Source organism: Rattus rattus, chromosome 10 (genome assembly GCF_011064425.1).
Source record: "Rattus rattus isolate New Zealand chromosome 10, Rrattus_CSIRO_v1, whole genome shotgun sequence".
NCBI classification, from domain to species: Eukaryota; Metazoa; Chordata; class Mammalia; order Rodentia; family Muridae; genus Rattus; species Rattus rattus.
The window spans coordinates 17,848,604-17,871,987 of NC_046163.1; positions in this window are offsets into that span (position 1 = coordinate 17,848,604).

The window sequence follows — 23,384 nt, forward strand, 5'->3', positions numbered from 1 at the left end:
TTAGAGTACTTTCTTGAAGGAATGTGGCTAGAGTGGCAACCATATCTTAAAGGGAAAGCTTTTATACTTTTTATATTGATTATCATTTCCCTGTGGTCTTTTCATAAGTAGTCCTTAGATATGTTCAGTACATTTCTTTCCATACTAACTATTGAGAATTTTATCACGAAAGGATTGTTGAACTTTATCAAATGCTTTTGTTCCATTCACTTAGATGTTGATGTGGTTTCTGTTTTTATTCTGTTAATGTGGCGTATCATACTGATTAATGTATATATGTTAAAGGTAAGTGTTTTCAGGGATAAATTTCCTTTGGTCAGAGTGAGCATACCTTTGGGTCTGTTGCGGAATTTGGCTTGCTATTATCTTACTGAGACAGTTTGTACTCATTTTTCAATTACTGGATTATGGTTTTCTTGTCGTGTCTTTATATGACTTCCGTATCAGAGCAGAGACTCATGAGACTTCGTTCTATTTTGGGAGAAGGGTAAAACTTCAAGAAGATAGATAATTATTTTAGAAATATTTAATAGAAGGGCCAGACCACACCCTTGTTGACCCCCCTCTCCTGTTGTCATGAACCTGAGTGAGCAGGACATGCCCAAGATGACCCAAGGTTCCATGCCAGAGGAGCAAGGCTGGCATACCACTACTGAGATGACCCCGGCCTGGTGCCACACCACGTGAATAGGATGTAGCACCAGGACACCCAGAGGCTCCAGTCAGAGGAGCAAGGAGGCAGCAGAGAGATGGAAGAGTAAGAGAAACGGAAGGATGTGTGCACAATGAACAGAGGCGGAAGTGGGGATTTGAGGGGATTGTGGGACAGCCTAATGTGCTTAGTCAGTAGTCTGTGCTGCTGGCGAGGGCCATGTTAGGTTCATGGCCTTGCAGCAGTGAATGTCTGTCACCACCAAAGGAGAGGCATAGTCCCTGGTCTGGGTCCTGGGACCATGCTGATGTCTGAGGGCTGTGCAGAGCTGACCCCAACAATCACTTGGCACCATGGGAGTGTTGGCTCCAGAGTCAAGAGAGCGGGAAAGCCTACTCTGCCCCTCACTAGCTGCAGCACTCAAGAAAGTGGGCCCTGGACCTGGCCTGGGCAGTACAGGAGAGCCGGAGCTGGTCATAGGTGTTGTGAGGGAACCAGCCACAAAGGCATGAAGAGCGAGAGAGCTGCTACTTAGCTCACCACTTCAAATGCCCTTCTGGAACTGATCCTCTGATCTCCAGCACACGTTGTATCTGGTCACAGCTTGGCCTGGTCAAGGTGAGACATAAAATTACACATTACAGTCTTTAACTGTTAGGGTTTTAAATAATGTGGCATGTTATCATTAAAATGATGCTTAAAATGTTTCTATGTGATCTTCAAGAAACCTTGGTCTGTAACCTCCCTCTCTGGAATATTTATCATCTAGTTTATGTGTCGGTGTAATGTTGGCCTTTGCCAATTTCTTGGAAGCAGTTATATAAAAATGGCGTTATTTCTTCTTTAAACACTTGGTAAAATTCACCAAGAGAATTCTTTTCTTTCTTAGAAGACTTTAAATGGTGACTTTGACTTCTTTAATAGATCATCTGGTTTTTCTTGACTGAACTATGAGCTATATACTTTGTCATTGTCTATGTTCTTGAAGTTGTTGGTGTGATTTTTTTTTTTTTACTGTGTGACCTTACTATCTTTCTTTTTACTCTTGGTGAAATTGTCTTTTCTTCTTAACAGTGTTCTATGTTCTCCTTTTATTTCCCATGGTTAGTCACAATCCAGAGCGCTAATATTTCTCTGGAGTCTTTCAAGAGAGACTTCCTTCCTATAACCTTTATCAGAGCATATATATTTTACTTTATCATTATTGTTATAATTCACTACTGTACCAACTTTTTACATTAATCTTTTTATGTAAGTGTGTACGCTGGTTAGTTGTATGCCAACTCGATAAAAGCTAGAGTCACCTGTAATAAAGGAGCCTCAATCGAGAACATGCCACCATAAGATCAGGCTGCAGGCAAGCCTGTAGGGCATTTTCTTAACTAGTGGTTGATGTGGAGGGCCTAGTCCTATCCCTGGGCTTGTGGTCCTTGGTTCTGTACGAAAGCAGACTAAGTTGTGGGGGCAATCCAGTAAGTAGCACCTTCCATAGCTTTTACAACAGATTCTGCCCCAGGTACCTGCCCTGTTAGAGTTCTTGTCTTGACTTCCTTCAGTGATGGACTACTTAATGCAAAAGCATAAGCCAAATAAACTTCTTTCCTTCCTAAGTTGGTTTTGGTCATGGTGTTTCATTCCTGCAATGGTAAACCTAAGACAGTACACAGAAAAATAGCATATATCAAATTTGATCATAACTTTACATAGGTACCTTGAAGTTATTGAGAATTCCCTAGGAACAAGGAACTCCCATATTGATTGGTTATATCTTTTCTCTTACTTCTGGATCTGTTGACTAGAAGTTTATTAACGTTGTTAATCTCAAAGAAATAGACTATAGTTTCATTATTTCCCATTTTCTGTTTCATAAAATTGTCTTATGTGTTTTCCTTTCTTCATATGACACTGATTTTTTTAAATCTTATTCACCTGATTCTTCAAGTCAAAAATTTAGATGATTGGTTTTAAATATTTATTATTTAATATACAGAGAAATTTGGTTTTTGGTTTCCAAGTCTTCTATTCTTTCTGCCCTTCTTCTGCAGTGATCCCTGAGACTTAGACAGGGTGGAAAGGTCTGGGTGTGAAGAATAATTTGTCAGGGAATAATTTAGACATTGTTACATTCTCTTTCATCATTGAAACACATTACATGGTAAATTCACCATTATTTACAGGTTTTAATTTTTTGAGAAGCATTAATATTTGCCAGTTTCCACTATAATCAAAATCTGAAACAATTTTTATTACTCTTGAGATCTCTGGGGTTTTTTGTTTGCTTATTTGTTTGTTTGAGTAAGCTTTTTTGTACAACAGGTTTTGGACACAATTGGTTTGTTTGTTTGTTTGTTTGTTTGTTTATTCCTTCCTATGATTTGTCTTTTTGACATGGTTCCCTAAATGAAATTAGTCATATGTCACCCCTTAACGCTACCTATATTTTTAAAAGTAATTACTTTGAGAGTCATCTATGATGTTGCCTGCTTAATCGCTTGTTTTATTACTGAAAACCACACTATTATTTGTGATAGGAAACATCACTAATCCCCAGCTCTCTCATAGTGCTGTTTCCATGTTTTTGACCACTTAGCCACACTGCTGACCTCTGAACAAGAGTTGGAATAGATCTGCACCTCTGGCTAGGTGTTATTGCAGACAAGAGATCAAATAGCCACACTCCTTGAAATTCAGCTCAATGGAAAGTTTCCCACCCTTACAGTTGTTTCTGAATGACTGTATGACTATAGTTGTTTACTTTTTAGGTCTGAAGATTATCAGGTCAAAGCATATGAAATGAATTCTAACAATTTTACTCTTTGGTCAAATGATTATTTAAAAAATTCTCATGAGGTCACAGATATGGGCTGAGAGTCAAGCGACTGAGAATCTGACAAGGATAGCAGCCATGAAATTCTGGGTCACTTCCCATGTAAAATATTTGTGTCTTCAGATCTATACAATGTTGATTTCATATGTACCACTTGTGGATAAAGTGTGGTGCATATGTAGGCTATGGTTTGGTGGACTAGAAAACATCTACATTACTGCAGACTATTCATGTTACATGAAAATTTTGTTCCCTGTGATCAACATTTTTAGTTTAGTTTTGTTTTTTTAATAAATAGGACCCAGTACCAGGTTAGAAGTTATATATTAAAAAAGTAGTGTAATCCCTGGAGGAAAGTATAAGTGTGTTAAGCTTAATTGTCAGTTGACAGAATGGGAACCAATCAGGAGGTTCATCTTGGGTATTGTTATGAGCCCTTTCCTAGAAAGGAGTCACCAGGGAAGGGAGACAAGCTTTGAAAGTGGATGACAATACTCCCATGAACTGAGACCCAGGACTGAAGAAAAAAGGATGAAGAGAGAAAGCCAAAAGAACATACACATTTATCTTTCTTCACTTCTCCATGGGCCCATATCTGAGAAATTTGCAGCATCTCCAGGTGTAAGCTGTTTCTAGACTCCATTTTTCCCCAAAAAGATGGGCTGTGCTCTTAGTTAGAGTGTCTATTGCTGTGAAGACCTACTGTGACTACAGAAACTCTTATAAAGGAAAGCATTTAATTGAGGCTAGCTTATAGTTCAGAGGCTTAGTACATTATTATCATGGCAAGAAGCATGGCGGCATGTAAAAGTGGAAGTTTCTGGTTATGTTATGTGATGCTGACTCATGTGGTAGCTTGCCGAAGCAGACTCACACGGTATTTGGCTGAGGCAAGACCCATGGCAGGACATGTGGTGTTTGGAAAGCATATAAGGAGGACTCAATGGGCAGTGACGGGTGGTTCCATAGCTAGCCTTTCAATGCTTCACAGGTCTTGAGTCTTCACTGATCTTCACTTTGTCGAGCAAAGCACAGCAGCAGAGAACTTCTCCTGATATCCCAGCTAGTTCTGGTCACTCTCACTGACTTGTGCTGATTTGGCAGAGGCCTGGCTGTTTCTGCTGGATTGTGCCACTGCTGCTGATTTGCATTGGGTATCCTGATACTACTGAACTGGACTTCTGGTATCCTGACAAATGGAGATTGGAATCACCCCAAAGAACTACTTCTAAAAATGTCCACACCCTCTTGTTCTTTTTACCATCTTTCTTCCTTACCTTGGGACAGTGGGATAGAAGGGGGATTGGAGTGTTTGAGAACCCTTATTAAAAGTAGGTTTTAAAAAGTTTAAGTGTGATTGTAAGCTGGTACAACCACTCTGAAAATCAGTCTGGAGTTTCCTCAGAAAATTGGATATTTCTTTCTTTACTTCTCCATGGGAGAAATCTGCAGCATCTGCAGAGGACCCAGCTAGTCATAGCCAGAGGACTTACTCTTAGGCATATACCCAAAAGATGCTCTGACATATAACAAGGACACATGCTCCACTATGTTCATAGCAGTCTTATTTATAATAGCTAGAAGCTGAAAATGATTCAGATGTCCTTCAACAGAGGAATGGATATAGAGTATATGGATACACAATGAGTACTACTCAGCTATCAAAAACAATGACTCCATGAAATTCATAGGCAAATGGATGGAACTAGAAAATATCATCCTGAGTGAGGTAACCAATCACAAAATAAAACACACATGGTACACACTCACTGATAAGTGGATATTAGCCCAAAAAGCTTGAATTGCGCAAGATACAATCCAAAGACCACATGAAGCTCAAGAAGAAGGATGACCAAAGTGCAGATGCTCTGTCACTCTTAAAAGGGGGAACAACATATTCATAGGAGGAGATATGGAGACAAAGTTTGGAGCAGAGACTGAAGGAAAGGCTATCCAGAGACTCCCACATCTGGGGATCCAGCCCATATACATACAGCCACCAAACCCAGACAATATTGCTGATGTTGAGAAGTACATGCTGACAGGAGCCTGATATAGCTGTCTCCTGAGAGGCTCTGCCACAGCCTGACAAATACAGAGGTGAGTGCTAGCAGCCAACCATTGAACTGAGAATGGGGTTTCCATTGGAGGAGTTAGAGAAAGGATTGAAGGAGCTGAAGGGACTTGCAACCCCATAAGAACAACAATACCAACCAATCAGAGCTTCCAGGGACTAAACACCATCCAAAGAGTACACATGGACAGAACCATGGCTCCAGCTGCATATGTAACAGAGGATGACCTTGTTGGGCACCAATGGGAGGAGAAGCTCTTGGTCCTGCCAAGGCTGGATCTCCCAGTGGAGGAGAATGTCAACACAGGGAGGCAGGAAGGGGCAGGTGGTTGGGGAGGGGGAACAGCCTCATAGAAGGGAGAGTGGGGATGGGATAGGAGGTTTCTGGATGAGAAATGGGGAAAGAGAATAACATTTGAAATGTAAATAAAAAATATCCAATTTAAAAAAAAAGGCTAAGCCTACAGGGTGCGGGCAAACATGGTGCCACAGAAGGAGTTTTACATCTTCATTGGCAGTCAGCAGGAAGACAGAGATGTAGTGGGCTTGAGCTTCTGCAACCTCAAAAGCCATCCCCAGTTACACACTTCTTTCACAAAGCCACACCTACTTTATTGAAGCCAAGTCTCCTAATAGTGTCACTCCCAGTGGCCTACGGCAGTCATTCAAACCATGGCTTATTCGTCCAAACAGTTCTTAAAGCATGGACCACTCAAGTCCTTTCTCCCCTAACTTGTACTTTCCAAGAGTTTGGTCACATATAAAAGTAATTAATACAGAAGCTTTGCTCAGGAATTGGAAATGTCTCCACAGTGTTCAGCTCTGCCCATTTTTCTCCATGGTTCTTCATCTCCAGTGCTGTCCCTGAACTAAGTCAGCCCCATCTTTGGGAGACATAGACCTCCTCTGACAGCTTGAGGTTTCTTTGATGTTCTTACTGAACATTTCTTTGATTGCCCGGCAGTGTAGGGCACGTCTACCAACAACACTCCCCAGCCCCCACGCCCCGCTCCTTACAGGATCAGAGTGGCACCACACACTGATGCTTACCCAGTTTCTCCTGATCCCTCCCATTTCCCTTCAGATGATATTATTAAACTCTCCTCGGTTTAGTCCTGCCATGGAATCGGCTCTCATCTGCCTCCTCTTAGTTCCAGTAATTGTTTACCTTGCTTGAGAAACTGTTAGCAGTAAGCCTCCTAGCCACGTTGCTTTCTGCGTTTCTGCTGACATCCTTGAGATATTTTCATTGACATTTGTGAGCTTCAGTATTGAGGACTTTAGGACGGAGACTGCCTGAATAGTTATGAAAACGAGGATCGTCTCCAGACATGTCAATTTATAAGCCATTATTAGGAGAATCCTGAGTATTTTATCCTGAGTAAGGCACTTCTGGCAATACACCTAAAATAAATAGAAGATGTAATCCATTCCTTTCAGGTTCTTACAATTTATCTTGTAAATAGTAAGAATATATATTGTATAAGAATACAGAGTCTACAAGTATACTGTAAAAAATCATGTGTGCCATTAAAAATATGTTTTCTATAAAGTGGAATCTTCCAGCGTTTCATGCCATGTATCCTTTTCTTCATAAATATTTGTGAAATAAGTTGAGATAAAAATACACCCTATGTATGTGACAGGTATCATTCTAAGAGTGCAAAATAAAGACCTAAAATGGATAAAATTGTCCATAAAACTCATGTTTATATGCATGCCTGAATAAGACACATACAATAAATAAGCCATCAAAAGAATGGTGTGTAAATTAAACTGTAAAATAAAACACTGATAGGTTGGAGGGTGTGGGTATCAATCTCACTTAGATGGCCTCAAATCAGAGTAAGGATGGGAGACAGTGGGGGAGCTGAAGAGAATGTTTGGGGAAGGGCATCCTGAAGAAAGGCGAACAGATACAGGTATATTGAGGTATGAGATGCTTTCAGCCTTCAGAAGCTATGGTAAGTGATTCACCGAATAAAGCAGCAAGACTGGTCAGCCTGAAGAAAAGACTTCTATTATTAGAGTCTCCCAGGTATAAAAGAACCATGAATCTTTCATATCCATGAAGGATCAGTAGCATTCTGATAGCTTCAGTAAGATCAATTAGCAGGAAACGGGAATTCAGATTTATAAATCCATTACACAAACATTCATCAAGCTAGCACCATCTGTGTGAGCTAGAGCAGACCCAGGATACTGGGCTAATTGACATCTACTCCTGGTGTGGGTAACTCAGTAGAGGAGTGGTTAAAGTTAATACAGACATAGGGTGAGCGGTAGCTGGGGGCAGAGAGCTGTGCAAAGGAAGAAAGAGGTTAAGTTGCACTGGTCTGGAGGCATGCTCTCCCACGGCAGACCTGGAGACAGACACGGAAGTGAAGAGTGAAAGTGGAGGGAGCACCTGTCTAACGACATTACCTTCTCTAGGAAGCAGGAGATGAAGCCTGAGCTGAGTGCGTTAATAATTTATTCATGTGCTCAGTGACTGGAAAATCTCTGAGCACGCATCTTTGTGTGGCCACCACTGTTAGTTTTAGCTCTTTAACAAGGCAATAAAAATAAGGCCCTGGGTTTATTGTTTTTAAATTAATGCTTGATAAAACTAGAAGTTAATCAACAAAGCATTGTTGGATAGGTAATAGGTTGGTAGATGGATAGATAGACATACAGATGGATGGGTGGATGGATGGATTGATGGGTGGGTGGGTTGGGTGGATGGATGGATGGGTGAATGGATGGATGGATGGATGGATGGGTGAGTGGGTGGATGGATGGATTGATGGGTGGGTGGGTGGATGGATGGGTGAATGGATGGATGGATGGATGGATGGATGGATGGGTAGAAAGTTACAGAAGCAGATTTAATCCTTTATCAGGTTCTGGCTACTTCAGGGTTTTGTCAGAAGTACATTTTTGATAGTCCTTAGTCTCTTGTGAACTCACTTTAGGAAGGAAAGCACTGATTTAGAAATCATGTTTCTAGACTTCATTACTGAAGTACTGGAGCACTGAAACGTGTTTTGTTCACTTTCAAGGTTATCAAACGCCAGTTAGTTACGTTCCTAGGAAACAAGAACTAGACTGGGAAATGCTAAGTAGTAAAGGGAATGGAGCCTGCGGGGAGCAAGGAAGGAAACTAAGACATTAGGTATTTGTTGGCATAGTGTGTATTTCCAGTTACTTGGGGGAATGATCAAGAAGCTTGTCAGCTCCATATGTGCCTGGGCTCAATAGTGAGAGCCCTGTCTCCAGGAAGAAAAGTACATGTTGGAATACATGGTCTGTGGAAAAGGACAAAGTGTTTTCAGAGAGGTAAATTATCTTAAGGAAAGACAGGATGACTCAATTACATGGTTTTTACTTTGTGAAGGAGAAAATCAAAGCACCCTGACATTAAATGTCAATAATCAGAGCAGACTAAATACATCATTGGTTTACAGTATGTCATGGCTACAGCAGGAGTTAACTGCTGACTGGCTGGAAAGAAACTCTCCCAGTTCTTTCTAGGAAAACAGAAGATGGGCACCCAAGATTTAAGGAAGCCTTTTGGGGGAGATGTGGGAGCAGAGCACATTTGGACTACTGTTGGCACCTAATAAGACGGAGATGTAGAATCCAAATAAGAAATCGAGTAGAGATAGGCCTGGTCTAAGCTCATAGGACATCTTTACGTCCTGTAACATTTGGCACATTTTAGAGGCAGGATTAAATCTTGTTCGCCCTCTCTCAGCATGATGCTTAACGGCAGCAAACTCGATAAACGTGCCTGCGGAGACATTATGTTTTATTGTAAAAGCAAAGCCTCCAAGGGTAAAGAGTTGAGAAGTGCTTAATCAGGCTCCCATTTTAAAGCTTGAGGAACTCTAGGTGGTTGATACAAAGGCGGGACAGTATTCAGCACATGCGCCAAGGGGTGAAGGTGAAGACCCTGGGGTACAGGACTGAACTGAATGAGGGGAGAAATCAGATTGGGGAGGGCCCTCCAGATACTCTCAGTGCTAACTGGAGCACATGGCTGCAGGGTGACAGGTGAAAAGCTGAGTCTTAGAGATCTGAGGAAACAATGAGGTAAATGCCTGAATGGTGAAGAGGATTGCAGGTGGAAGGCTGAGCGAAGGGGAGGCAGCAGGAGGTAGACGTTCCATCCACTGTCTTGACATGAGGGATAAAGAGAATGACAGAAGCTTTTGAAAGAAATAAGTATGTGGTGATCAACACAGACCTAGCAATTAATAACTTATGCGTTAATTGATATTTTGTATTATTCTATGAAGAATTTAAATGACAAGAGTTGGTAAATAAAAGGAAGCTACAAGATTTCAATCATTCGAGGAAAGCGTCCATTGTGTAGAATAGGAATTTACATGTGAGTAATGAAGAGGGATGCAATTAATATGCACATGATAATAATTATACAGAAAGAGGTAGAAAATAGTTATCGAGCCCAAGTGATGGGAGACATTGTGCTGTACAAGCATGCTTTCCTTCTGACATGTTGCTGTGAAAGAACTGAGAAACATAACTTAAGAAAGAAAAGAATTACTTTGGTGAGCAGCTAGAGAGAGTATGCCGAGACCATCACACAGGAAGTCATGGGCATCTGCTCGCACTGTAGATACAGTGAGGGGGCAGGAGGAGGGGAAGGCTCTGCTTGGTTTGCCTTCTGCAGTTTACTCAGTCCAGGATCACAGACCATGTGATAGTGCTGTCGGCCGTCTGCATTTAGAATCAGTCTTCCATAGTCAAGCCAGTCTGGACACTCGTTCGCAGACACATCCTCAGGCTTCTTTCCTAGATGACTAGACCTACAGCCTTTCTCACAGTAGCAAGAGCTCTGTTACTTGTCCCGTTCTACAGGTGTCCTATCTGAGTCTCAAAGGTTGTTCAACATCTTCAAAGTCACAGAGCTAAAAACAGTAGAACTGGGATTAAAGAAGGCTGGGAAAATTTAAAGTCACATTTTGTTTATGTTTTTAAATCTTTTAGGATCATTTTATATGTATTAGTGCCTTGCTTGCTAAGAAGCTTTGCCAAGAGATTTCCCTTAGGCAACAGTCATACACTGGTAATATGTAATGTTAAAGTATGAGATATATTTTCAAATACTTGGCTTATCCGAATAGTGGATTTGAAAGGAATTAAAAACTTTGACATCCTAGGGTATACATGTGGTAATGCATTTTAGGGTAGAAGATTTACTATGTTTCCCTTAGGGAGAGGTCACACAGGAGTACTTCATTTAAATGTCTCTGAGCTAATTAAGTATAAGGTGTGTTTTAAGATGAACGTGTGTGTGTGTGGTGTGTGTGTGTGTGTGTGTGTGTGTGTGTGTGTGTGTGTGTGTGCATGCTAACAGGAGGCTACAAGAGATCACGTGGAGCACATATATAAAGGGCGAAACAAACCATTTTCTCCCCCTCTGAGGGGAACAAGCCGAAGAAGCATGAACCTTCCCACAATAGCTTGCTTGTTCACTGAGAGTACCGCCATTTTAAATAAAGTGGAAGTCGCAAATTTTGTGGGAACATTCTCAGGACAACTGAGAAAGGAAAAGGAGTCACCTTTGAGTTCCTCTCTCAACTCGAACCGTGCAGAAGTTACTTTAACTTCTCTGTGCATGCAATAAGAAACAATAGTATCGGGCTGATAGGTTAAAACATACACAAAATTCTTAATACAGTGTCCAGAATAGGATATAAACTCTATAGATGCCAAGAGTTAATGCTTGATAATGATGGTAGATAATACATGATTTCTTTCATGTGAACTGTGTCATTCACCATCTGTAGTCACCTTCTGAAGCAGGTACTGTAACCATCCTCATCTTAGTTGGGAAGAAAATTAGGTGCAGTATGGGGATCCTCTTTAGTTGTAGACATAACAGGTATAGACTTGGGGTTTGGCCCATGTTAGCTGTCAGCACAGGCAGGACAGCTTTATCTTCCTCCATTTTCTTGTTCCTTCTGGAGGTTTTTGACTGTGAATATGCTGTATCAATGTCATCACTTCCCATGTTTGCTGCTGGCATACTTGATGTTGTCAAAAAAGAGTCTTTGGATTGGAGAATAGCCTATTTTTCTTGGATCCTTGAAGAGCGTGTTCTAGGTTCTGCAGTGGGCTTTTCTTAGCTAAATGTTGAGGTATTTGGCAGTCCCCCAAGTGCTAGGTTTGTTTCAGTGGGCCTCAGGGGTCTCGTCTTCACAGTGGCCATTTTATCAATTTCTTCATGACATATTTCATTCCCAAGGCTCCTGGAAGACTAGGTAAAACTCTCCATTGGTCTTAAGGAATAATACTGGTATAGGCCAAGAAATGTTCCTAGGTTAGCTGGTTAGTTAAGTGGCTTTTTTAAAGTCTATTCCTATTGCTATAGTTATATGCACTGAGCCTGGCAATTGCTCAGACATTTAAGGCTTATAGTTCTAGAAACTGGTGAGTCTGAGGTCAAGGTCCTCTCAGATTCAGTATCTGGTGGGGGCCTATTTATCACTAATGGCATCCTCTATGTGGCTTCACAAGGAAAAATAAGTTAATCGAGGCATCTTTTACAAGGATCCCTACCCCCTTCATAAAGGCTTTGTCTTCACAATCCAATAACCTCCCAAACACGTCTTATATTAACATCACCACATTGAACCTCAGCTTGGATTTTAAGGGGATACTAACATCTATCCCATAATTTATGGTGAGCTATGCTCAGCAGAAGTCCATAGCAGTAATTCTTCAGGCCATCCAAGTAACAGCCACGTGGACTTGTGGAACATGGTGTTTGCATAGCAAGAACACCCGGAATTGCAAGAGGAGGTGATACCATAGAGGATTAGACTTCCTGCTATTCACAGGACAAGGGGGGTGCACATGTATTTGAGGTTGTTATTTTCACTTTTAAAGTGATGTCTTTAATATTATCACCAAAAAGGTGGCAGGCATAGTGGGTTTGTATTTGGGGACAATATTTTGAGAGCAGCACAGGCAGGTTCATGATATAGAGAGATGTTTGAGACACATCCTGCACACTGCCCATGAAGGAGCTCGAAGGTGCTTGGTTGGGACAGAGTCAGCCTCAATCCTTATTGAAAGCCTGGTGTTTTATATCCATTCTGTCGATTATCACCATTTCAATGGTGCGCAATAATCTGGTTGACCATTTTACCTTCTCCTCATTTTGCTGAAAAGGAAAATGAGACTCTACGAAGTTAAACATCCGGTCCTCAGTTCACACAGTGCACACGAGGTTAAGCTGGGATTTAAACTCAGGCCACTTTACTGCATGTTCTGATGCTTTTAGATGATGGTGATGGTGGAGGTGATGATGATGAATTTTATTAAATTTTCCTTCCAGGACCCAGTCTTGGCAAGAGAAGAGTCAAAGTAGAAGATGATCTATCAGAGAAGGTGGAAGAAAGGATATCATCAGCACCAGAGGGAGGATGCCACAGTAAGTGACGATGGCATAGAATGAGCCCAGGAATCCAGCGTAGTCTGTCTGCCATCGCAGCATGGTGGAAGCAACATTTTTCTCTCGGAAGGGAAGAAGAGTGACAACATAGCAGGGAAGCCTTCCTTTTGAAATTAGGAATTAAATCAACAAAGACCTAGCAAATACAACAGTCAGAATACAATTTTTTTTTTATTAACTTGAGTATTTCTTATATACATTTCGAGTGTTATTCCTTTCCCGGTTTCCGGGCAAACATCCCTCCCCCCTCCCTTCCTTTATGGGTGTTCCTCCCCACCCTCCCCCATTGCCGCCTCCCCCAACAGTCTAGTTCACTGGGGGTTTCAGTCTTAGCAGGACCCAGGGCTTCCTCCACTGGTACTCTTACTAGGATATTCATTGCGACCTATGAGGTCAGAGTCCAGGGTCAGTCCATGTATAGTCTTTAGGTAGTGGCTTAGTCCCAGGAAGCTCTGGTTGCTTGGCATTGTTGTACATATGGGGTCTCAAGCCCCTTCAAGCTCTTCCAGTTCTTTCTCTGATTCCTTCAACAGGGGTCCTATTCTCAGTTCAGTGGTTTGCTGCTGGCATTCGCCTCTGTATTTGCTGTATTCTGGCTGTGTCTCTCAGGAGCAAACTACATCCTGCTCCTGTCGGTCTGCACTTCTTTGCTTCATCCATCTTGTCTAATTGGGTGGCTGTATATATATGGGCCACATGTGGGGCAGGCTCTGAATGGATGTTCCTTCAGTCTCTGTTTTAATCTTTGCCTCTCTCTTCCCTGCCAAGGGTATTCTTGTTCCCCTTTTAAAGAAGGAGTGAAGCATTCACATTTTGATCATCCGTCTTGAGTTTCATTTGTTCTAGGCATCTAGGGTAATTCAGGCATTTGGGCTAATAGCCACTTATCAATGAGTGCATACCATGTATGTCTTTCTGTGATTGGGTTAGCTCACTCAGGATGATATTTTCCAGTTCCAACCATTTGCCTACAAATTTCATGAAGTCATTGTTTTTGATAGCTGAGTAATATTCCATTGTGTAGATGTACCACACTTTCTGTATCCATTCCTCTGTTGAAGGGCATCTGGGTTCTTTCCAGCTTCTGGCTATTATAAATAAGGCTGCTATGAACATAGTGGAGGACCTGTCTTTTTTATATGTTGGGGCATCTTTTGGGTATATGCCCAAGAGAGGTATAGCTGGATCCTCAGGCAGTTCAATGTCCAATTTTCTGAGGATCCTCCAGACTGATTTCCAGAATGGTTGTACCAGTCTGCAATCCCACCAACAATGGAGGAGTGTTCCTCTTTCTCCACATCCTCGCCAGCATCTGCTGTCACCTGAGTTTTTGATCTTAGCCATTTTCACTGGTGTGAGGTGAAATCTCAGGGTTGTTTTGATTTGCATTTCCTTTATGACTAAAGATGTTGAACATTTCTTTAGGTGTTTCTCAGCCATTCGGCATTCAGCTGTGAATTCTTTGTTTAGCTCTGAACCCCATTTTTTAATAGGGTTATTTGTTTCCCTGTGGTCTAACTTCTTGAGTTCTTTGTATATTTTGGATATAAGGCCTCTATCTGTTGTAGGATTGGTAAAGATCTTTTCCCAATCTGTTGGTTGCCGTTTTGTCCTAACCACAGTGTCCTTTGCCTTACAGAAGCTTTGCAGTTTTATGAGATCCCATTTGTCGATTCTTGATCTTAGAGCATAAGCCATTGGTGTTTTGTTTAGGAAATTTTTTCCAGTGCCCATGTGTTCCAGATGCTTCCCTAGTTTTTCTTCTATTAGTTTGAATGTGTCTGGTTTGATGTGGAGGTCCTTGATCCACTTGGACTTAAGCTTTGTACAGGGTGATAAGCATGGATCGATCTGCATTCTTCTACATGTTGACCTCCAGTTGAACCAGCACCATTTGCTGAAAATGCTATCTTTTTCCATTGGATGGTTTTGGCTCCTTTGTCAAAAAATCAAGTGACCATAGGTGTGTGGGTTCATTTCTGGGTCTTCAATTCTATTCCATTGGTCTATCTGTCTGTCTCTGTACCAATACCATGCAGTTTTTATCACTATTGCTCTGTAATACTGCTTGAGTTCAGGATAGTGATTCCCCCAAGTCCTTTTTTTGTTGAGGATAGTTTTAGCTATCCTGGGTTTTTTGTTATTCCAGATGAATTTGCAAATTGTTCTGTCTAACTCTTTGAAGAATTGGATTGGTATTTTGATGGGGATTGCAATGAATCTGTAGATCGCTTTTGGTAAATGGCCATTTTACTATATTAATCCTGCCAATCCATGAGCATGGGAGATCTTTCCATCTTCTGAGGTCTTCTTCAATTTCTTTCTTCAGTGTCTTGAAGTTCTTATTGTACAGATCTTTTACTTGCTTGGTTAAAGTCACACCGAGGTATTTTATATTATTTGGGTCTATTATGAAGGGTGTCGTTTCCCTAATTTCCTTCTTGGCTTGTTTCTCTTTTGTATAGAGGAAGGCAAATGATTTATTTGAGTTAATTTTATACCCAGCCACTTTGCTGAAGTTGTTTATCAGCTTTAGTAGTTCTCTGGTGGAACTTTTGGGATCACTTAAATATACTATCATATCATCTGCAAATAGTGATATTTTGACTTCTTCTTTTCCGATCTGTATCCCTTGACCTCCTTTTGTTGTCTGATTGCTCTGGCTAGAACTTCAAGAACTATATTGAATAAGTAGGGAGAGAGGGCAGCCTTGTCTAGTCCCTGATTTTAGTGGGATTGCTTCAAGTTTCTCTCAATTTAGTTTAATGTTAGCAACTGGTTTGCTGTATATGGCTTTTACTATGTTTAGGTATGGGCCTTGAATTCCTATTCTTTCCAGGACTTTTATCATGAAGGGGTGTTGAATTTTGTCAAATGCTTTCTCAGCATCTAATGAAATGATCATGTGGTTTTGTTCTTTCAGTTTGTTTATATAATGGATCACGTTGATGGTTTTCCGTATATTAAACCATCCCTGCATGCCTGGGATGAAGCCTACTTGATCATGGTGGATGATTGTTTTGATGTGCTCTTGGATTCGGTTTGCCAGAATTTTATTGAGTATTTTTAAGGCCGATATTCATAAGGGAAATTGGTCTGAAGTTCCCTTTCTTTGTTGTGTCTTTGGGTGGTTTAGGTATAAGAGTAATTGTGGCTTCATAGAAGGTATTCGGTAGTGATCCATCTGTTTCAATTTTGTGGAATAGTTTGGATAATATTGGTATGAGGTCTTCTATGAAGGTTTGATAGAATTCTGCACTAAACCCGTCTGGACCTGGGCTCTTTTTGGTTGGGAGACCTTAATGACTGCTTCTATTTCCTTAGGAGTTATGGGGTTGTTTAACTGGTTTATCTGTTCCTGATTTAACTTTGGTACCTGGTATCTGTCTAGGAAATTGTCCATTTCCTGCAGATTTTCAAGTTTTGTTGAATATAGGTTTTTATAGTAAGATCTGATGATTTTTTGAATTTCCTCTGAATCTGTAGTTATGTCTCCCTTTTCATTTCTGATTTTGTTAATTTGGACGCACTCTCTGTGTCCTCTCGTTAGTCTGGCTAAGGGTTTATCTATCTTGTTGATTTTCTCAAACAACCAACTTTTGGTTCTGTTGATTCTTTCTATGGTCCTTTTTGTTTCTACTTGGTTGATTTCAGCTCTGAGTTTGATTATTTCCTGCCTTCTACTCCTCCTGGGTGTATTTGCTTCTTTTTGTTCTAGAGCTTTTAGGTGTGCTGTCAAGCTGCTGACATATGCTCTTTCCTGTTTCTTTCTGCAGGCACTCAGCGCTATGAGTTTTCCTCTTAGCACAGCTTTCATTGTGTCCCATAAGTTTGGGTATGTTGTACCTTCATTTTCATTAAATTTAAAAGTTTTTAATTTCTTTCTTTATTTCTTCCTTGACCAGGTTATCATTGAGTAGAGCATTGTTCAATTTCTAAGTATATGTGGGCATTCTTCCTTGATTGTTATTGAAGACCAGTTTTAGGCCGTGGTGGTCCGATAGCACGCATGGGATTATTTCTATCTTTCTGTACCTGTTGAGGCCCGTTTTTTGACCAATTATATGGTCAATTTTGGAGAAAGTACCATGAGGAGCTGAGAAGAAGGTATATCCTTTTGCTTTAGGATAGAATGTTCTATAAATATCCGTTAAGTCCATTTGGCTCATGTCTTCTCTTAGTCTGTCTACATCTCTGTTTAATTTCTGTTTCCATGATCTGTCCATTGATGAGAGTGGGGTGTTGAAATCTCCCACTATTATTGTGTGAGGTGCAATGTGTGTTTTGAGCTTTAGTAAGGTTTCTTTTACATATGTAGGTGCCCTTGTATTTGGGGGCATAGATATTTAGGATTGAGAGTTCATCTTGGTGGATTTTTCCTTTGATGAATATGAAGTGTCCTTCCTTATCTTTTTTGATGACTTTTAGTTGAAAATTGATTTTATTTGATATTAGAATGGCTACTCCAGCTTGCTTCTTCTGACCATTTGCTTGGAAAGTTGTTTTTCCAGCCTTTCACTCTGAGGTAGTGTCTGTCTTTGTCTCTGAGGTGTGTTTCCTGTAGGCAGCAGAATGCAGGGTCCTCGTTGCATATCCAGTTTGTTAATCTATGTCTTTTTATTTGGGAGTTGAGCCCATTGATGTTGAGAAATATTAAGGAATAGTGATTATTGCTTCCTGTTATATTCATATTTGGATGTGAGGTTATGTTTGTGTGCTTTCATTCTCTTTGTTTTGTTGCCAAGACGATTAGTTTCTTGCTTCTTCTAGGGTATAGCTTGCCTCCTTATGTTGGGCTTTACCATTTATTATCCTTTGTAGTGCTGGATTTGTAGAAAGATATTGTGTAAATTTGGTTTTGTCATGGAATATCTTGGTTTCTCCATCTATGTTAATTGAGAGTTTTGCAGGATACAGTAACCTGGGCTGGCATTTGTGTTCTCTTAGGGTCTGTATGACATCAGTCCAGGATCTTCTGGCCTTCATAGTTTCTGGTGAGAAGTCTGGTGTGATTCTGATAGGTCTGCCTTTATATGTTACTTGACCTTTTTCCCTTACTGCTTTTAATATTCTTTCTTTATTTTGTGTGTTTGGTGTTTTGACTATTATGTGACGGGAGGTGTTTCTTTTCTGGTCCAATCTATTTGGAGTTCTGTAGGCTTCTTGTATGCCTATGGATATCTCTTTTTTTAGGTTAGGGAAGTTTTCTTCTATGATTTTGTTTAAGATATTTACTGGTCCTTTGAGCTGGGAGTCTTCACTCTCTTCTATACCTATTATCCTTAGGTTTGATCTTCTCATTGAGTCCTGGATTTCCTGTATGTTTTGGACCAGTAGCTTTTTCTGCTTTACATTATCTTTGACAGTTGAGTCAATGATTTCTATGGAATCTTCTGCTCCTGAGATTCTCTCTTCCATCTCTTGTATTCTGTTGGTGAAGCTTGTATCTACAGCTCCTTGTCTCTTCTTTTGGTTTTCAATATCCAGGGTTGTTTCCATGTGTTCTTTCTTGATTGCTTCTATTTCCATTTTTAATTCCTTCCACTGTTTGATTGTTTTCCTGGAATTCTTTCAGGGATTTTTGTGACTCCTCTCTATGGGCTTCTACTTGTTTATTTATGATTTCCTGATATTCTTTCAGGGATTTTTGTGTCTCCTCTCTATGGGCTTCTACTTGTTTATTTATGTTTTCCGGGAATTCTTTCAGGCATTTTTGCGATTCCTCTCTGTAGGCTTCTACTTGTTTATTAATGTTTTCCTGTGTTTCTCTAAGGGAATTCTTCATGTCTTTCTTGAAGTCCTCCAGCATCATGATCAAATATGATTTTGAAACTAGATCTTGTTTTTCTGGTGTGTTTGGTCATTCCATGTTTGTTTTGGTGGGAGAATTGGGCTCCTATGATGCCATGTAGTCTTGGTTTCTGTTGCTTGGGTTCCTGCGCTTGCCTCTCGCCATCAGATTATCTCTAGTGTTACTTTGTTCTGCTATTTCTGACAGTGGCTAGACTGTCCTATAAGCCTGTGTGTCAGGAGTGCTGTAGACCTGTTTTACTGTTTTCTTTCAGCCAGTTATGGGCACAGAGTGTTCTGCTTTCGTGCGTGTAGTTTTTCCTCTCTACAGGTCTTCAGCTGTTCCTGTGGGCCTGTGTTTGAGTTCACCAGGCGGGTCACTTGCAGCAGACAAGTTGGTCTTACCTGTGGTCCTGAGGCTCAAGTTCGCTCTCGGGGTGCTGCCCACGGGCTCTCTGCGGCGGCGGCAGCCAGGAAGATCTGTGCCGCCCCTTCTGTGAGCTTCAGTGCACCAGGGTTCCAGATGGCCTTTGGTGTTTTCCTCTGGCGTCCGAGATGTGTGTGCAGAGAGCAGTCTCTTCTGGTTTCCCAGGCTTGTCTGCCTCTCTGAAGGTTTAGCTCTCCCTCCCACGGGATTTGGGTGCAGAGAACTGTTTATCCGGTCTGTTTCCTTCAGGTTCCGGCGGTGTCTCAGGCAGGGGTCCTGCCACTCCTGGGACCTTCCCCACGGGAGCCCAGAGGCCTTATACAGTTTCCTCTTGGGCCAGGGATGTGGGGTAGGGGTGGGGTGTTGGTGGTCTCTTCCGCTCTGCAGCCTCAGGAGTGCCCACCTGACCAGGCGGTGAGGTCTCTCCCCCACGGGGTCTGGGAGCAGAGAGCTGCTGCAGGCCGGGATCCGGGGTGGGGACTCCCAGTAAACACAGGACGTGCCCCGGTCCTAGAGGAATTCTGCCTCCGTGTGTCCCGAGTTCACCAGGCAGCTTTCTTGCAGCAGAAAATTTGGTCTTACCTGTGGTCCCAAGGCTCAAGTTCGCTCTCGGGGTGCTGCCCACGGGCTCTCTGCAGCGGCAGCCAGTCAGAATACAATTTAAATGACACTCACACCCCTGGAAACTTTAGTGGCTTCACCTAACAGAAGGTCACCTGTTTGGTTGCCTGTGTGCTCACGGTGAGAGAACACCCACCACTTCGAACAGTGTCAGGTATTAGTTAAAGGAGGCGTGGGGGAGAGCTGGCTTTGGAAAGTAACGGCTCCAGGACTGTGTTACATCTCCTTCACCATAGCTCTTGGGTCAGATCTCGGCTCAATCTGACTTCAAGGGGATGCAAGCAGATACAGAAAGGTGGAAATAATAACTCCCTGAGGATATGATTGGAGGGTAGTGGATGAGTATCCAGGAATACCTCACCACAAGGGAAAGCTTAATTATAGATATCTGTGTGTATAGAATATTACTCTATGTAATTTACACACAGAGAAGCAGAAAAAAATAGTTGATTGAAGCAAGAATGTGTTAAACCCTAAAACATATGTGTAGTTGACAACAAACTCTTTAGATCATGCTGAGAAGCAATGGCAAGGACTAGGCTGAATAATTGACAATCCCACAAAGACTGGTACAATTTTGAGGGTGATACTCTCTCTCTCTCTCTCTCTCTCTCTCTCTCTCTTTCTCTCTCTCTCTCACTGTCTGTCTCTCTGCCTCTGTCTCTCTGCCTCTGTCTCTGTCTGTCTCTCTGCCTCTGTCTCTGTCTCTCTGTCTCTGTCTCTCTCTCTCTGTGTATATGCACGTGTATGTGTCTGTGTGTGTATGTCTCTGTCTGTATGTGTGTATGTATGTGCATGTGTCTGTGTGTATGTCTCTGTGTATATGCATGTGTATGTGTGTGTGTATGTGTATCTCTGTTCATGTGTGTATATCTTTCTATGTGTGTGTACGTGTGTCTCTGTGTGTGTATGTCTATATATATATGAGTGTGTATGTGCCTCTGTGTGTATGTGTGTCTGTGTCTGTGTGTATATCTTTCTATGTGCGTGTGTCTGTGTCTGTGTGTATATGTCTTTCTCTCTCTATGTGTGTATATGTGTGTCTGTGTCTGTGTATGTCTTTCGACATGTGTGTGTGTCTGTGTATGTCTTTCTATGTGTGTGTGTGTCTGTCCATGCATGTGTGTGTGTGTGTGTGTGTGTGTCTGTTTGAGAATGTGTAGAGGTGGGAAGGACAGTGGTGTACTAAGGAAGTCTGCCACAGCCACTCTGAGATATGGAAAAGAGAGACCAGGTGACGCCTCATAAATCCATCCAGAGCTATTTTGAACAAATGAAGTTGAAAGCTGAACTCAGAATGACAAAGGAAAGACTAAGTCTACATGGCATCTGAAACAGTGTTTTACTCTCTTTCTTCTCTTAGAAGGAAATAAATTACGTGCTTTCCTTCACATATGGGGAGAACACAACCCTGTTGCACATGCTCGTGCCATCCACAAGTATGACTGCTTCCAAATGAACAACTCATGAAGCATTTCCTTCATCCAGCCTCACACATTTTCACCACACTGTCTCCTTGTGTGAGGCTGGAAAAGCCATTCATCCATGTCTTGGTGTATTTAGATGAAATAAGAATTTTGACTCATATTTCCAAGAAAATTAATACTATTCCAAAAGTTGGGTATAAAATCTCCATAGAGACGTTTCATCCATGCACAATATAGTTTTTTCCATAATAATTGATAGCACAAATTATATATATCATAATATTCTTATGTAATATATAACTTACAATATATATTTTTATTCTTGGAATAGCCAAAAAAACCATAGTAACTCCGGCCAATAAGGGATGTATTGTTCTTAGAATAACAACGACAATGGCTACAATAAGAACTTTAGTTCAGAATGAAATTACTGAGGAAGACAGATTCAAAGATCACTCTCCCTTACCCACACTACCCATTTTCTCCTTTTCCCACTTTTAAGGTCTTCCACTCCTGTCTTTATCCTCAAAAAAGTCCCCTTAACACGACGTACTCTGCATCTCCATGTTCACATCCTCTAAGGAAAAGGACATTTATTTTGAAGACTTTCAATGAGAATGCCACAGTTGTGTTTCAGTCCCAGTGACTGAGCTGAGTGGGAGGTGTGAGCACTGATAAACATTCCTGTGAGGCACCTGGATTGGGCAAGCCCATGTCACATGCTTCTACCTCACTACCAAGGAGTGTAGGGTTTAGGATTTCATTCCAAGGAGAATTAGAGTATTAATTACAGATATTGTTTGGGGCAAAATAATGAATTTTCAAAGTATAATTTCTACATGTTCATATATCCTCTAAAGTCTTGATCTCACCTTGATAGTGTTCACAGCAAAAGAAAATAGCATTGCCTCTGGCTCGTCTGATTCATCTCCTTCTCATTAGGTGGCAGTCTGAGTTAGGAAGACATTCAAAAACAAAGGAGAGATAATAGGGGGGGAAAGGCATTTTAGCATGAGCTGAAGTCAGAATATTTTCATTGATGGCTAACTAGAATTATTCTATAATTACTCCACCACAGCCCTGGAAATGAGTCACCAAGAACTGAATATTTATAAGCTTCCTGACCTCAAAAACTTCAAAATCTTACACGGGGTCACCTAAGGAGACTGTGGAAAAGTTCCATGCAACTTATTGGCAGATGATTTTAGCTCTTATTTCAACAAGCTTGGTATGAAATGCATGCCATCTGGTTCCTGGGAAAACTCTAGAGTATATTAACTGCTTGTGTGAGAGACAGTCCTGCCATTTAGTTGTAAATGATTGCACCTGCAAAGGAGAAATAAGAAAGAGAACATGCCTTATCATTTGCCTGAGGGCTGGGAGATTTGATGACACAATACTGCTGCTTCATCTACTTTCAAAATCTGTGCCTGATCAGTCCAGCTGTTCTTCTGCGACTATTTTGAACATGCCGTGTGGTATACTAGCATAGAGGGCTTTTAAGGGAAAATTTCAGCAGTACTCAATTGAAGACTGGACTGGTTTCTTTCCATTTCTCCAAGGCATTTCTGAAGGTTTCGACGACGAGATAAAATGAAAAGTGCTTCTGATTATTTACTTTAACTCTTTAAGAAGGACACTCCAGTGAGGAGTGGTTTCTATTGAGTTGCTGTGACTGTCGCGAGCATGTGGGCAATGCTGTAGACAAGCGGAAGTAGTGTAGACACAGACAGGACCTCTCCGACCTAGGGTCCCAGGAAGACTGTAGGGACTCACTAGTGTTATCAAGCCTCTAGTCTCTTACTGTGAGAGTGGTATGCTTTAACATTTAAAAATCACTGTTATGAAGAATTCTTTTTATACTACTGCAAACAGTTTGTGAATTAAAACTTTGCTTTGTTTGTAACATACTGGGCATTGCCTTCCGTATTGCAGAATGGTGGTGGAGTGGAGGAACTTTGATACGACAGATGAGGGGATTTAGTGTAGAGCACTTATTTATACCCTAACTCCCCCACTGGGTGGTCCTAGAAAAACTGCGTGCATTCCTCGGCAGCTAGATTTTCAAAGGGGATTAAGTGCAATTATAGCAGAGAGGATG